We start from the raw sequence: 14506 nt of genomic DNA, 5'->3' as shown, positions 1-14506 counted from the left end.
CGAGGGTAGGTGGAAATGTGGAGTAATCAGTTCAGCCATGAACTTATTGAATGGTGGAGCAGGCTCGAAGGGCCGAGTGGCCTACTCCTGCTCCGAATTCGTATGTTCGAGCCACATAAGGAGATATTGGGACAAACGATCAAAAGCTATGTCAAAGAGGTAGGTTTTAAGGAGCATCTTAATGGAGGAAAGAGAGATGGAGAGGTGGAGAGGTTTAGGAAAGGAATTCCAGAGCTTAAGGTTTTAGCAGCTGAAAGCATGGTTCCCAGGGTGGATCGATTAAAATTGGGGATGCTCAAGAGGCCAGATTGGAGGAGCGCAGATATCATGGATGCATGAACGGCTGGAGGAGATTACAGAGATATGGAGGGGCAAGGCCATAGGGAGATTTGAAAACAAGGATGATAATTTTAAAAGTGAGGTGTTGCTTAACTGGGAGCCAATGTAGGTCGGTGAGCACAGAGGTAATGGGTGAAGGGACTTGGTGTAAGTTAAGACATGGGCAGCAGTGTTTTGGATGGCCTCAAGTTTACGGAGGGTAAACCATGGGTTGCCAGCCAGAAGTGCATTGGAATAGTCAAGTCTAGAGATAACAAAGGTATGGATGAGGATTTTCAGCAGCAGATGAGTGGAATCTCATCCTGTGACTATCACCAAAAAACGCTCACTGTGATTGACACTCCACTGTGCATTGGATAACTAGTTCATGCAATATTCCTATGTTTGCTAATTTAATAGCGGCTTTACCCATTTAATTGAGTGGATAATGGCTGTTATTTTTAGTAGTCAGCAAAATTTCAATCTCTGCTTTTACAGTGAATGCTCAAATTCCAGTCTATCAATGCACAAGTCAGTCCAAATTTCAGGAAATATCAGAGCGTACATTCCGAATGGTCCTATTCCCATATGAGCATTTCGATCGCAGGTATCAAATTACTCTGCGCACTTTATTAAACGCCATGTTTTCAAAAAAAAAAATCAAGTGCCTGAATTAAAGATTTGAAGGGTTTAGTCTTCAACAGTGAAGATAGAAGAAGATACTGCACTGTCCTCTTTATTCATTCTGCGGAAGTGAGTGTCGCTGGCAAGACCAACATTTGGTGCCTATCCCTACTTGTCCTTGAGCAGGTGGTGGTAAGCCACCTTCCTGAACCGCTGCAGTCCATGTGGAATCAGTACACCCACAGTGCTGTTGAGGGAATTCCAGAATTCTGACGCAGTGACAGTGAAGGAACGGTGTGATGGAAATCGCACCTGCCAAATGGAAACAATAATTTTTCCATATGGACTTGAACCTTTTTACTGGTCATTGCACATAACTTGTTTAAAAGAACAACAGAGCTGAACAACTGAAAACATGGTTGTACATTTGCATTCTGACTGACATGAATGGAGAGACAATGGGGGCGTTCCTTGATTCAATTAATAAGATTGGTCTGGACAATAGTGATGATCAAAGGACACCGACAGCCTTTTGACTTTGTAAGAGACAAAATTCCACCCCTACCTCGTATGTCTGGGAGGCTCTGGAATCCAACAACCCTCCCAGAAGGTGCTGTTTCAAACAAAGCGATGGTCACATGACCTATCTGCTGGTTAGACTTTTGAATTGTGCCCCACAGAAAGGAATCAGTCTGCGATTTGAACAGAAAGGAAAAGGAAGGTCTCCCTCCCTCTGTCTCTCCAGCAAAGTCCCAGAAAAGCCATGGTGGCAGCATAAGCCTCAAGACTACAGAACTTTACAGGCAACCACCAAGAAGACAATTGAAACCTCTCTTCGGTCTTCTGGTACCAGAGAAGCAAGCTTGAAATTGTGCACTGGGAATTCCAAAACCTCAACTTTACATCAAAGACAAAATACAATAACTGAATTCCATTTATTGCCAACTCTACTTCAGCTCCCCAACACCCCCCCCAACCCTTTCTTCCCTTCTGTGTGTGTTTATCTCATATGCATACGAGCGTGGTTGCATTGCGTATTTTAGTAATTTTAACCGGGTTAGAGAGATAAGGCTAATAAACTTACATCTTTCTTGTTTAAACCTAAGAAAACCTGTCAGATTGATTCATTTGCAATTACAATTAGAGAGCAATGAGCAAAGACTCACTGAGGCTGTAAGCTAAAATCACTGTATTTTAAAAGATAAACCCTCTTATGGCCAAACCAGGAAAGGGGCAAGAGGGGAGCCTGAGACCCCTTCCTGACCCTGTTGTAACAGCGGCTTTACAGTTCCAGGTCAGAGTGGTTTGTATCAAATTTGTATTCATTGCAAATATTTAGCTAGACATATGTGTGGTAGTGACAGCTTAACGTATCGGTTAGCTCAGTGATCTGGCTCCCAAGTGCACTAAAGCAAGAGATGTGGTGCCACCTCTAGCAGGTGGTCTCACACTGTTTCAGGTTCTCACTAGGTGTGGTATAACACCAGCCCCTGTGCAAAAGTACATTTTCGAAATGCTTAGGTGGATGCAGTGAATCTTCTAGGAAATCTGTAATCTTACTTTTGACTCTTTTTAATCTGATTATGGTAGAAGCAAGGCTTTCTCCTAACATTAAAAATACTCCACTGAGGGAGCTGTGCTCCAAGTAAGTATCAGAGCATATGTACAAAGTGCTCCCTTGTCCCTGACAGTACAGCAAGGTACAGTAAGATTTATTATTGAGAAATCAAAGTGTAAGATCAAGGTTCACTATGCAGGACAATGGCAAGATTGAAAAAAGCGATGTAAGGTGAACTCGTTAATTCTGCACTTCCAGTAGAGAAGCTGCTCATAAAGTACAATGTTGTAACCTTCCTCTCTGACTCGTCATCCACTCAAGAATGGTTTCTCTCTGCGGGTATGGGAACGGTGTGTTTACCCATAAAGGGAAAGATAAGGTCAATTGGGAAATACAAACTCCATCAGATATTTAAAAGTGATTTATTTGTGCTAAAATTTTTAATGATTCAATAATTTGAACTAAGCAACATAAATAACACAAGAATGTAGGAAACCAGTGTGACTCTGAATTAAAAAGAGTAGACGGGAGTCAGCAGAGGACACCAGGTTTGGGTTTTAGAAGTCTGAATATTGTAACAGGAGAGAAAGATCATGGAAAGTGGGGAGTTGTGCACTTTTGAGAATCTGATAAACAGTGAATTAAAGCAAGGGACGGTAATGTTTAAACACACACTGGATACATAGGCTGGAATTTAATGCAATCAGGCAGGTTTGAGGTGCGGGAACTGGAAGCGGGTAGCAAAAGGCCTCCACTCTGCCCTCAGCTCCCGCTGCAATCACCCGCTAGCCATCCAATTAGTGGCCAACCAGTGGACATTTGAAAAAACAAAGGCGCGCATGGGTGGTTAGGTCGTTGTTGATGGGGGCAGGACAAGAGCCAAAAGAAGGTGCTCCAGCACCTTCAGTGGCTCTGAGACCGTTATTTCAAAGACTTTTAGGTTCTGCACATAAATATCAGTGCACCAAGAAGCAGTGATAATGACCCTCAAGACCACTCTGAGCACCCCTTCACTTGCCACTGACCACACGGGTGACCCATCGAACCTCAAGGCATCCTACTGCCACATCTTTGGAGGATTTAACCTGCTTGTTGCCATAGTACCCTGGTGGCCCCACAGTTTACTGATGACTCCCTACATGTCCTCCTCCAGGTTGCTGAATCAAGGCAGGAGGTCCTCTTCCCTCGAGACCGAAGGAGGAGACCTCCCCAGCTTACCTGGAAGGCCTGGATAGAGGTTGTAGGGGAGTTAAGCAGCTGTGGGGCTGTTCAGAGTACCTGGATCCAGTGCTGCAGATGGGTCAGTGACCTCTCCGCTCTGCCACAGTGAGTGGCAAACCTCAGTCTTGGTTGATTCATAATCAGATGGGTATGCAGGTGAGGATGTTGGAACGTGGAAGCCCTCCAGCTGGAGGGAATGGCTGCAACTCTGTCATGGGTCATGTGTCTGGCACATCTGACCCGCACAAGGAGGCAGCTGTGTGTCAGTCTAACATTTACATGACAATGGCTCCAGAAGCAGCACACAGCAAGAGCAGTCTCTCAAGTCCGACAATTGAAGCAATTCTCGTGTGGCTGCACAGGAGAAGAGGGCTTAGAATGTCCAGGAAAGGACATAGTTCGTTGGCAGTGTTCCCCTTTTGGCCAAACTAACACTAGTGGAGGAAGAGCACTGCAACAGGCTAGTGAACACGGAGGGCGATCAATCGCCGATGGTGAGGCCAGAGCACCTGTTCAGGAGGGTGAGTTCCTCAGTTTACGGGCATGGAGGAAGCAACAGACGATCATGAAGGTTGGTCGCACATTCAAAGTCACAAACATGTGGCTAAGTTGCAGCTAAAGAAATGTTCTTCAGTTTGGAGTGTCACATGGACCTGATCTTTCTGTTTTCTCTCCAGGTGAATCTTAACAATGGCCAGGTGACATCTGTAGGGGACATCCAGCCACCTCTGAGGAGGAAGGAGGAGAAGGGGACCTCAAAGAGTGCAATGACACATCCTTGCCCCTCACCCATCACCGTCTCAGATACAGTCACCTCGGTGGCCCAAAGCACGCGTAGAGATTCAGGGTCACAATCTTCGGCCCCTCTGCCAGTGGCACTAGCACCTCAATTTGCCAAGAGGACAGAGGATGCTCCTGGAACTCTTAGGCACATAGGAACATATGAACTCGGAGCAGGAGTAGGCTATTTGGCCCCTCGAACCTGCTCCGCCATTCGATAAGATCATGGCTGATCTGTTTATGGACTCAACTCCACTTTCCTGCCTACCCCCCGATACTCTGTGATAGAGGCCTGCTCAGGTCTGGAAAAAAGAACCCGACCCGAACCCGACCGAACCCACCCCGACGTGACCCGACCCAAGCCCCACCCGCCCACCCCTTTACTTACCTTCAGATTCGGAATCTCCACGAAGCTGCAGCTCATGCGCGATGACATCATCGTGGCATCACTCGCTCACTGCGCAGACTCAGTTCCGTCCCAGACTCCCAGCTCAGGTAAGTTTTTAAAATTTCAATACTTACTGGCAGAGCACTTACCATGTGTGTCCGGCCCGACCCAACCCGACTCGACTTGGACTCAGCCCGACCCGACCCAAGCCTGAACGTCATACCCTGAAGATGGGCCTGACCCGTACCCGAAACACCTGAAGAGGGCATCGGTTACAACCTTGATTCAGTGATGTGCGGCTGTTTGGGAGATGCCACACTTGTCTCCAGTGGTAGCCCAGAATGAGCCTGAGGCGTAGAAATGCTGGGCGACAGTGATTTTTAGAGCCACCAGCATCTATGCAACCCACACAATTAGGCCTGACCTGCGCTGCCTTCATTTCACACAGAGCTGTCCCAGTCGCTCTGGACAGGTGCAGTCTTTGAAGACATTGGCACTCTGAAACCTGGAGGAAGGATTACTGCTGCCGGTACATCCCGCTTACTGAGTAGCCTAGTCCCCTCGCAGGTTTTTGTGTCCAGTTCACTCTGTGGTCCTCGGCCCTTCCCCCATCCCCAGGCTGCACCTGCAGGTGTCCAGAAGGTCGCTGTTGTCCTTGGCCGCCTGCCCACCTCTCCCTCCTTCTCCAGATCTCCTCCTCGCTGGAGGAGCCTCCTCTGATGGATAATGCCTATGGCAGCAGAGTATCAAAGGTCTAATGTAGAGAGCTTTGCAGTGATTGCTGAGAGGAAAAGCAATCCCAACCCACTCTTAGAAGGTTTACTTGACTAATATCTGAAATGGGCGGGTTGTCTTATGAGGAAAGGTTGGACAGGCTAGGCTTGTATCTGCTGGAGTTTAGGAGAGTAAGAGGCGACTTGATTGAAATATAAGAGCCTGAGGAGACTTGACAGGGTGGATGTGGAAAGGATGTTTCCTCTTGTGGAAGAATCTAGAACTAGAGGTCACTATTCAAAAATAAGGGGTCACCCATTTAAGACAGAGATGCAGAGAATTTTTTTCTCTCAGAGGGCCGTGAGTCTTTGAAACTCTTATCTTCAAAAGGCAGTGGAAGCAGAGTCTTTGAATATTTTCAAGGCAGAGGCAGATAGTGTTGTATGATTGCCTTTAAAAGTGATGTCCCTTTAAGATCTTAGTATGCTAATGAGCTAAGTACCAGGATATAGTCATGTGACACAAAGTCTGAGTCACTCTGCAACTGTAACACCTAGAGAAAGGTTCTGTAAATAGTTGGCTCTGTACTGTATATAATAGTTTAACTATAATAAATCTGTTTGAGATCTTCAACAACCTGGACTCAACGTATCTCATTTATGTTGCATCAGACAACATAAAGAACTCATTACAGATAGATTCTTGATAAGCAAGGGGGTGAAAGGTTATCAAGGGTAGGCTGGACTGTGGAGTCGAGGTTACAATCGGATCAGCCATGATCTTATTGAATGGCAGAGCAGTCTCAAGGGGCCAAGTGGCCGACTCCTGCACCTAATTTGTATGTTTGTATGTTCATACCAATTGCTCAAGTGGACCTTGGTGAGCCAGCATTTCAGTTCTGAACTTTAACCCAGCTTTACCTGAAAGCATCAAGTCCCTTCATCTGCAGAATTATTGCCACTTATTTAAACCTGCTGAAGCTCTGACCACCACCCGGCCCTCAACAGTGTGGCCCATGCGCATCCTATTAAATGGCACAGGTGATGTAAAATTGAAGTTTATTGCTTCTTCAATTACCTTAATTGGACCTTAATTTCCTTTAATTGGATGGCGAACTGAGTTTCCATTTCGCTTGCTGTCTGACAGGCGAAAAAAAGCTTTCTGGTGTCGTAACGTTGGGGCCCCGATCTGACGTCATGTCACGTCATTTTACGCTACCTCTTCTCCGAGGGTGGCTGCTTTCTGAAGGTAAGATTCCCGCCATAGTGAGGAGGAATAATGTGTACGATGGCATATTCGAAGCTCGGAAGGAACAAGGGAGTAATGTTCAGAGGGCCACTGACCATAGTAGTATAAGCACATAAGAAATAGGAGCAGGAGTAGGCCAAACAGCCCCTTGAGCCTGCTTCGCCATTCAATAAGATGGTTCCTGATCTTCTATTTCAACTCCACCTCAAGTCCCTTGATTCCCTTTGGACTTGCTTCTGATTGCCTGTGGGAGAGTGAGACCAACTGGAGATTTTAACTTCCCCTTCACATCCGCAGTGAATGTTTCTCAGGAGCAGGTACAGGCATGCCTTTGTATGTCATTATCATAGAAAAGGAGTAGGAGAGGATGCAGCAAAGGGGAGTGAGAAACATTTAAGCTGGGTCCACAGATGTTGCCATCCCCTCCCTTCCACCTGTTACCCCACCTCATCAAAACATGAAGGCAGTTAAGGTCCTTTGAAGACAGTATTGAGAAGACGTGTACATAAAATAGTGTGTTTCACTATAGTATTCATAAAATAAAGAAAGGTAGCAGACGTTGTCATGGAGAGAATGAGGTTAGAGGTGAGAAAGGAACCATCAGTCAGAGGACAAGCATTTCTATTGCATTTTGTACAGGAGTGTGAAAGGGCTTTCTGGAAAAGCCTCCTCAGATATGGAACCAATACACAAGTGTTGTAACTTTCTGCTGAGGTCAGTACCTATAGTGTAACAGCAGCCTGTGACAAACGAGACTTACTATGAGAGAAAAAATGTCATAATAACTGTGGTCTGCAGTGCATTCGATGTGCTATGTCACATTTGTTATAGTTTAAAAATGCTCAAAATGTTCCAGTAGTATTCTTTTACTCTTGGCGTTTATACAGCCTCCCTATTTTAGAATTTTATTGACCTCCTGTCAAAAATGAACCTCTGAACTTTCAAGCGTCTGAGATATTCATTTCTTGGAGAAGCCTAATCGCGTTGACCTCCCTTCACCTCACATATATAAATGCAGCAGATTATATACAAACCTTCCCTCCCTATTCCCTCAAGACACCTTTCAAACCTTTCAAACTCCAGAAAGCCTGCCTCCAAGTAGGTTTCACAAACACCCGCTGGCCACGCTATTTGCGAAGCAGTGAATAACAAGAGATATTTATGATTTGTGTACTCCCTGATTGCAAGAGGTAGCATCCTTCACGGTCTACTGTTGCAGGGCAGACATTATCAGAACTACTCAGCTGTGCAAATCTGATAGACACAAGGTCCCAACTCTCTGTTTCACAGCTTTCAACATTGACAGACATGAATACTGCAAGCAACAGCAGATGGATGGTATGTCAGCATGTAAACTTGAAAATAATCTTGTACCAGGGAACCAATTTACTATGTTGCAAACTACAGAATTTCAGTGAAGAGGATTTTACTATGATGCAAAATCGTTATGTGGACCATAAACAATGGCTGGGAATTCATCTTCTTCAGGAATTTGGTGCAGTCCATGGGGAGACAATTTGTACGTGATGTTACGAAAGTGCCTCTATATTTTTTGTTAAACATATGTTTGCGAGGACTTATATTTACATTGTGAAGATGGATTCATTGGAAGGTTGAAGATTTCATAGAAGCTGGACTTCATTTTGTTGTTGACAGTTCATTGAAAGGACACTGAGATGCTGTTTAAAAACAGTCTTGCTGGAAGTTATGTGCTGTAAGGAGTAAACAACAGATACCTTGATGACCTGTGAAGATATTTACAGAGAAGTGACAGGTCAAGATTTATAGGGGTCAGGCAGCTTGTCTCTTGAGATATTGTTTTTGGTTTTGCTTTGGACAGTGTTTTGGGGTGTGAACTGTTTTGAAGACATTTGGAGAAAACCAGCCAAGTGAGCAGCCACCATCAGCTCATCCTTTTCGATCACTTTGAGAACTTCCTGAGAATCAAGTGTAAGAAATAGAGAAATTGATGCTGCATTTCTCCTGAAAAGCCTGCCCAACTGATCTTTAACGTCACTTGAAAAGAACTGCTCTAGAAAGATCACAGTGACAGCTGTCCATGTATATTTGGGACACCAGACCAAAAAGGGACACTGACAACTTTCCATAGCTTATCTTTTTTCTTCAAGTATTAGCAAGTATTTGGCCAAAGTATTCTTTCTTCTATTTTTTTTTGTAACAGACCTCTGCAGAAAGAATTCCTGTATTTTTCAGTGTGTGTATGAGTTTGTGTGTGAGGAATTTAAAAAGGGGAACTTTCATATTTCAATCTGTATATTAATGTTTTGCTTCATTACTGGTTAAGTTTTGTTTTATAATAATCTGATAATTTTGTTGTTTATTAAAGGAACCTGGTTGGTGTATTTTATTCTGGGATAAAGAGTAGAGCTTATGATTGACTGCATCGTAACTGGGTAAACATTTTTAAAAATATATGTTGTGACCTGTGGAGAAGTGGAACTAGAAAAGATAGTGCACTCCTCCCGCCTCAGTCGTAACGGTGATCTGTGGAAGAAAGGAACTTGATCTGCTCAATGGCTTTTTCTTGTTCCCTGCTTTCTTAGGAATACCATACCTGAGACATGGCAACTATAAGACCAAAGTTTTTGTAGCTGATGCATAAGAAGGGTCAAAGACAGAAACAGCATTCAGTCCATCAAACTAACTCTATCCAGACTCCACATATGATTATTTGGTCATGGAGTTTCTGCCATACTTTGAGCAAAGTAGTGTGAATCGTGTCAGCTGCAGCTTAGTTGGTAGGACTCTTGCCTCTGAGTCACAAGGTTTAGGGTTCAAGTCCTACTCCAGGGCTTAAGCACAAAAATCAAGGCTGACACTCAGATGCAGTATTGAGGGAATGCTGCACTGTTGGAGGTGCTGTCTTTTGGATAAGACGTTAAACTGAGGCCCCCCTCTGCCTGCTTGGGTGGATGTAAAAGATCCCATGGTACTATTTAGAAGAGCAGGGGAATTATCCCACAATCAACATCACAAAAACACATTATCTGGTTCTTATCACATTGCTGCTTGTGGGAGTTTGCTGTGTACGAGTTAGCTGCTGCATTTCCTACGTTACAATAGTGATAATACGTCATTGGCTGTAAAGTGCTTTTGAGATGTCTGGTGGTTGTGAGAAATGTTATACAAATGTAAGTTGTTCTTTTTAAAGTTATGGTAGCAGAACAGGAGCTGCTGTAAGGAGATTCCCAACTGTAGACTTCTCCCCACTGACCACAAACCTGTTGTTCCCCTACTGTGAGGAACAATAATTTGCTGTCCTGGTCACTGGAAAAAATCAAGCAGTGTTGGTCATATCACGACAATCTTATCTCCTGTCTCAGCAGATATTGTCCCAGCTACCTTCTAATGGTGTTAATTAAGACCTGAATCAACCATCCTATCTAGGAATCTGCGTCATATGTTGACTATCCTATTGGGGATAAGATGTATTTTTCAAACTCAAAATTGCCCAGGGAGGCCATAGGATAGCTGGTGTGGAAAAGGAAAAACAGGTCACGCTGATACAGCAAGAGCGTTGGGGGAGAGGCGAGGGTGCTTTACTCTGCCTCTGGCTCTGTTAATCCTGACCAGGGAATGCTCGATACTGATACTGAAATGAGAAGAGTTCTGCCCCTCACCCTGATGAGAATACAAAGAAACATTCAATAAACCGCTTCAAACTTTATCATTGTTTAACTTGTAAACTGATGTCAACATTTCAATTTTCAGGCAAAATGTTATTTTGCTTCATTCTGTCAAGCTGAAGTGAGATGACAGTTATACATTGGAGAAATCATCCCAAGTCCATGTTTGAGTTGTGCCTACTGTCCTTATGTCACATGTATCATGTCTGTATACGGAGTCATGTGATGTGCTGGTATAAGCTCACAGCAGCTGCCTCCAGTGCTGTACAGCATAGCACCAGGAAGTGATGGCTCTGAATCATCAACCTGATTGACATTCTGTGGGCAAGGAAGGGCATCACCTCTGCTTCTATTTTCATCTAAATCCTGTCATAGGATCTGTACGTTTTCACCTAGTTTATTTTTGTCCACCTGTGCCATCTTATATAGGTCACCCTGTTTGCAGCAATGTTGGGTTTGCTAAGTGTTTCTTATTAGAGTTTGAGCTGGGTTTGGAGTTTTTAAATTGAAGTTTGTTCCTGTATTCATTGCTCTCCTGACGATGCTGACTACTGATGGGGCTACAAATTTAACAGACTGTCAGTGCTTCACCCAAGTGGTCTGTCTTCATATATGACCCTGCACAGTGAGAATCAGCAAGCTATTGTAGCAGAGAGGGCATCACAGGCATTGTTCACTGGCCGTAGAGAATCTGGTTTGGTTACATCATGTTTGCTGCTGGCTGCGTGAGGGTTGTTGGCACAAATGCCCCACTAACACTGCATAAATCAGCTTCATGCTGCAACAGGCACCATCTTTAACCCCTAAGGAAGCTCACTTCTGTTTAATAGATATTTCATTCATAAAGCTCCTGACTACTTTACAAATTCATTATTTCCTCACCATAAAATTAAATAGCTTTATGTAAATATGAGTCACAGGCTAAATTTGAATTGGTACATTATGTCATTTTGTTCAACTGAGGTTTTATTTACATCGTAAAATGGTATGCAATCTGTTTCTTAGAATCCGTGCTCCATTGACGTGAGTAAGTTGCCGTTGGGCACCTCCGCTGCTACTCTACGAGCTGCTCTCCCTAACATGCGCACACTCCGACCCCAGAGCACACACAAACACACAGATGCTGCCTGCGTCAGTATATCCAGACAATGTAACTGCTCATCAGAGGGTGGGTTGATGTGAGGATTGGCTTATAATCCACTGACAGTTTATAGCATGCTGCATCCAAATTGATGTCAGTGTGAAACCTACCCTCGGGTGGTGGTGGGTTACTTTAGCTCACAAATAACTCACTCATAAAGGTATAGAATTGGTGTTATTTCTGTGCATAGCTTTGTATTGATACAAGGCCTCTATTCTAATGTCCAATGACCCACATGTTAGTGCAAACTAAATATCAGAAATCAGATATGGAGGACTGTATTTTATTAATGTGCTGCACTGCGCGCTTTGTACTCGGTGGCCTTCCGACCCAGAAGTGCTGCCGCTGAGTCCCCGCGATATTTGGCGCGGAGGCTCATTTAAATGGCTGCTCCTGATGATGTAAGGGGATGGCCGCTGTGTCCCCGGAAACAGCGTCCAGCGCCACTGCGCAGGCGCCATTTTTAAAGGCTTCAAGCCCTTAGATGAAATTGTAATATTTAAAGGGGAATTTGTGTACATTTATTATTAAAATTTTATTACAACCTGGAGGCCCTTTCAACACCCCTCCCCCCACCATATGTCTGTTTTAGGGCCACCGACCCTGAATAAACTCTATTACCATCGTGACCTTCCCTGCACCCCCTCCCCACCTCATAACATTTGCCCTTCAACACCTTCCCACCATACCCGCAGCCAATAGAAAGTGTTTTGCCCGCTCCCCCACCCCTCCCGCCCTGAAATCTGCACTCCTCCCCCCTCCCCACCAATGTCTCGTCTCGGAACTCCGTTTGGAGTTCTGAAGGCATGTGAGTTGCGGTCGGCACCTGTAATATTGCCATGGGATGGCCGCCCGGTCCAGTTCATTAACATTTATTTTAATGCATTTTAATATTGAAATGAAGGCGGGAGACACACCGAGGCCTCGCCACCACCGGTAAAATGCGGCGGGGCCTTCACGGTGTCGGGAGTTATGGTGGGCCGCTCCCGCAAGTATTTTACAGGCCCCCCGCCCGCCACCACCCCCGACGTCAAGGGGCTTGTAACATTCAGCACGGAGAGTGCCAGACTTGAGAGCAATTTTGCAAATTAAATACTTACAAGAAATTAACTTTTATTTATTCTCTGGATTTACTGATTACCGTTGCTTACACCATATGGGGGCAATTTTGACTTTGCGTGATACCATAAAACGGGTGACAGCGAATCAACAGCCGTTTTACTACTACAACAGCAACAACTTGCATCTATATAGTGCCTTTAACCATAAGTGTTACCAGATAGGCCGTCCATGTCTCCGTTATAAAGACGTCTGCAAACGTGACATGAAATCGTGTGACATTGATCACAAGTCGTGGGAGTCAGTTGCCAGCATTCGCCAGAGCTGGCGGGCAGCCATAAAGACAGGGCTAAATTGTGGCGAGTCGAAGAGACTTAGTAGTTGGCAGGAAAAAAGACAGAGGCGCAAGGGGAGAGCCAACTGTGCAACAGCCCCAACAAACAAATTTCTCTGCAGCACCTGTGGAAGAGCCTGTCACTCCAGAATTGGCCTTTATAGCCACTCCAGGCGCTGCTTCACAAACCACTGACCACCTCCAGGCGCGTATCCATTGTCTCTCGAGATAAGGAGGCCCAAAAGAAAGAAAGAAAAGAAAAGTTACCAGATAAATAGTTAAAACCAAACCACATAAAGAGATATGAAGACAGGTGACCAAAAGCTCGCTCAAAGACGCAGATTTTAAGGAGCAACTTAAAGGAGGAGAGAGGTAGACTACATTTCAATTTAGTAATTGACTCATCTTGAAGTCAATGGAATTTAAAATTGAGAGGGCCGTAGTAAAACAGGCTGATGATTTGCATATCAACTGTTTTACATTCTCATCTGAAGTCAAAATTGCCCTCACTGAACGGGGAACTGATTCTTCCTTAAAAGATGGTTGGGAATAGACATTAAATCACCTCAGGGTGTTTCCATGCATTTTTTACTGGCTGATGTTTGGGTAGTAAAGCAGAGGCTCTGGGTGTGGTGGGGGGGTGGTGGGGGGTTAGCGGTTGGGAGGGTGAGGGAGGGGTTAAGGATGGGGGCAGATGAGTTGCTGATCTTATTGAGCTATAATTTTGCTCTCCCAATTTGTGTTTGACCAAAATCAGCATATTATTCAGGGACACACCTCACAGTGAAAAGATACTTAAAATAAAAGGTGTTTTTAAATAATAATGAGAACAAAGCCAGCTACTGCAGTGCCAGTCTCTGCAAATCAGACTCTTGATTTAAATCCATGAAAACCCTATTACATTAGTTTGATTAACAAGGTACTGTAGCATATGAGGGAGGGCGAGAAATTTAATTTTAAATGATCATTGGTTAACATTGTCCACAAATTGTGCTCCTGAGTTGATTTTGATCTCTATAGTTCTTGTTTTAAATTAAATGCAATATTTTACATAGTAGTAAAGTTTTGCACGGGTATATTCATTATACTTGTCCACCTTCCTGTTATTAACAGGAGCTTCTTACTCTTACATATACATCTCCCAGACTCCTGATTCTACTGCATAAAATCCCGCAGAAGACCATTTCAACTTTATTATCTCAACTCGCCAGCTCTACTTGGGGAAGAAAATGATAGAATTGCCTTTGGAGAGAGGCAGCACAAAAACAAGCACCAAGGGAAACAGAGTAAAAGCAAAATACTGCGGATGCTGGAAATTCATCTCCGAAGAAGGGTCACTGACCCGAAACGTTAACTCTGCTTCTCTTTCCACAGATGCTGCCAGACCTGCTGAGTGGTTCCAGCATTTCTTGTTTTTATTGAACAGAGTAATTGGATTCAGTTACTGTGAAAAAGATTGGGGTTGAGTAAAGGA

The sequence above is a fragment of the Heterodontus francisci genome, chromosome 36, assembly GCF_036365525.1.
Source record: "Heterodontus francisci isolate sHetFra1 chromosome 36, sHetFra1.hap1, whole genome shotgun sequence".
Classification (NCBI taxonomy): Eukaryota; Metazoa; Chordata; class Chondrichthyes; order Heterodontiformes; family Heterodontidae; genus Heterodontus; species Heterodontus francisci.
This window is presented reverse-complemented; position numbering follows the sequence as displayed.